General features: G+C 55.1%; 1 protein-coding gene across 2 annotated transcripts in view; it reads right to left on the bottom strand.

Moving 5' to 3' along the window:
• Positions 1 to 2970, bottom strand: part of MYH9 (myosin, heavy chain 9, non-muscle) — a 107012-nt gene that overhangs the window by 103384 nt on the left and 658 nt on the right. The window lies entirely within an intron of this gene.

Below are 2970 nucleotides of genomic sequence, written 5' to 3'. Positions count from 1 at the left end.
ATATATATATATATATACACACACATACACACACACACACACATATACAGCCACTACATAATAGGCCATGTACATACTTTATTTCTTTCAGTTCACGCATCTTACCCCACAGGGTAGGATCTTGATTCCCGTATTACACATGAGCACATTCAGGCTGTGAGGCTAAGTGACTTGCCTAAGGTCACAAAGCTAGTAAGCGGCAGGGTTAGGATTTGAACTCGGCCTGTTTCCAAAGCTCACGTTCTTTCCACTATCCCACTCTTCTCAGCTCTAAAAGTGGGATTCAGTAAGACACAGGAGCAGCACTGCCAGGGCTCCATTCTTTTGTCAGCAGAGGACTCCAGCCCAGGGTCTCAGCACACCAAGGGTTAAGGCTGAGAGGCAGTGACTCTCTAGGGCTGCACAAAGGGAAATGCACTTCCTGCCCCAGCAGGCAGAGATGCTGTTTTATGCTCAGTAAATTAGGACGTTTGTTTAATTAAGATGACACACAGATTTTGTTATTCTAAATATTTTTGGAACATAATGCTTGGGAGGAAGCTGTCAAGGCATGGGTTTTTTTGGGGTTGTTTTTTTTTTTTTTCCTCTTCTTCCTTTGCTTTGGGTTTCTCTTTCTCCCCCTCCAAGAGAAGGGTACGGCCAGGCTCCGGCCAGGCTCAGAGGAAAATGACAGCCAACCCCTCCTCTCCTTTTGAAATAAAGATGTCAAGCTGGTAAGGGCTCTCTTAAGTACTTTATTGAAGAATTAGCTAGAAGAGGAAGTAAAGGAAGAACAGCCAGGCTGATTTCTAGCAATACCCTACCAGGCTACACAACAATGCTGCATTTTTTGAGAGTGTTTTTCTTCTTTTAAAGAGCTAACAGATCCTTGTTTTGTTTTTTCTGGAGCAAGAGCGGGCAAAAGGCAGGCTGTGATTAACATGCGTCCTTCATCCTACAAGAGAGAAGTTGTCCCATCTCCAACCCCTTAGGTTAAAAAGTTTAAAAATAAAAGCAAGAAAGCCAGGGCCCTGATCTTCTCTCTCCTCTACCCTGCTGAACCTTTCAGATGAGCAGCCTCACAGAATGCTGCTCGTTTCTCCCGGACTGGAGAGCTCCCCAAACAGAGCCTGCCAACGCCGGCTCTCCAGACACCTGGATCTGCCCACCTGCGCTGCCAGGGCTTGCTGAGTATGAAGACTGAAGTTCTTTGGTGTCACCCCACAGTCATCTAGGGCGCAGTGGCTCTCAAATTACACTAAGCAATCTCTCCATGTTTTTAATTACCCTCCAATTACCCACAAAGAGGCTCCTCACTTTCCAACACCGCATGCTTGCCTCAGTTTGCCAAACCTGCAATGTGCTTCTCCCTCGTAGCAGCTCCCTCCTTGTCCCAGAGAAGTGGCCCCTCTCAGCCTTGAAATTCCTCGAGTCCTTTGTCTATGGCATACTTGGGACACACATCACAGGCTGCCTTTGTATTTCACTCGTTCTGCCACTTTCCCCTTGAGGACTGTAAACTCCCCAAGGGCAGAGGCAGGGCCCGGGATTTCACAGGGCAGTCTGGCTCCCTTCTCCCAATCTCCATGACTCACAGTACCTTTCCGGGGTCCCTGTCATCTCCACCTCACGCTAGACTCATCTACGGGTTTGTCTCAGTTCTCCCCTAAGTGCCCATGGGCACGGGCCAGGTCTTACTCAACCTCCCATCCCCCACCACCTGCCAGAGTCCCTGGCACAGAGAGGGCAGTTAAATATTTGCTCAATTACACATCTGTGTCCCCTTCCCCCCACATAGCAGCCTTGCATATAAACTGACTATTATTAATTGAGTGATTGTCTCAAAAGGCCTCCCTCCTTACCAAAAAGGGACTCCTAAGCCATCAGGTGAGCCAAACACTGGCCCAGGCAGTGGAGTTAGAATGGCCACAGTGTTGCGCTGCATGGAGAAGGAGCCAAGGTTCTCTTCCCTTTCCACCGTTACTCAACAGTTACTTTGAAATCCAGAAAAGGGCGCAGTGAACCGAAAAGTGGCTGGGCCTCTCAACTGCCCGGTGGAGAGAGCGCCCGCCTCCACGACCTGGGACTTCCCAAGGAATCTTCTCTCCACACCGGCTGGGTGGGGCCGAACGTTCACCCTGCCCCCTACCTCAGGACAGCTAGCAAGCTAGTGCTGGGGGTGCTGCCTCTCAGTTTGAAACAGCGGGGCTTCCCTGGGGGAATGAGGATGCCGCCGTCCTGTCTCCTGCGCGTGGCCCCAGAACAGGATGGGGTGGGGGGGGACCCCAGCACAGGGAAGCGGGTGCGGGGAGTGGAGAATAGAAAACTCCGATCTGGCTCAAACAGGAAAGATGCAATCGCCCAGGCCTGGTCGTAACGGCAGAGCCAGCTGCCCCCACGCCCCGCCTGGGCAGGATGGCTCCTGGGTGCGGTGGAATCAGGTGCACGCCTGGGCGGCCCCGACGGCTGCTGCATTCCGGGCCTCCCTCCCCCGGGGAACAGAAGTCAGAGGTTGAGGGCTGGAGCAGGGGCTGGGGGTGGCCCTTCCTGCCTCGCGCCCAGGTCCCCATCGGGTCCTCCTTGTCCGGACGGTCGCCGCACCTCCCCCTGGCCCTCCTCGGCCAGCCTGACGGCAGCGGGCTAATGAGGAAGTCGGCCGCGGAGGCGGAAACCGGGCCGGGTGCAAGGTCTGCAGCGGGACGGTCCGACTCTGACTCAGGAGGACGCCCTGACAGCTGCCAAACGGTGCCCGCTGCCCGTTACCTCCGTGCCTCAGACGTCAGGAACTTCCACGGGAGCGGCTGCCCCGGGCTCCCAACCCGTGAGCCTGCGTCCCAGGGGCCGCGGCTCCCGGAAGGGGTTAAAAAGTTTGCCAGAGTCGGGCCTGGGCGAGGCGAGGGCGGGGCGCGTGCCCCAGCGGCAGGGGGAGGTCGGCTCCGGTGCCCAGTCCTGGGACCGCACCGGGGGGGCACGAGGGTCGAAGGGGAGCGC

The sequence above is a fragment of the Colobus angolensis genome, unplaced genomic scaffold (assembly GCF_000951035.1).
Source record: "Colobus angolensis palliatus isolate OR3802 unplaced genomic scaffold, Cang.pa_1.0 Scaffold65, whole genome shotgun sequence".
Classification (NCBI taxonomy): Eukaryota; Metazoa; Chordata; class Mammalia; order Primates; family Cercopithecidae; genus Colobus; species Colobus angolensis.
The sequence above is the reverse complement of the archived record's forward strand: the minus strand, read 5'-3'. Positions and strand labels throughout refer to the sequence as shown.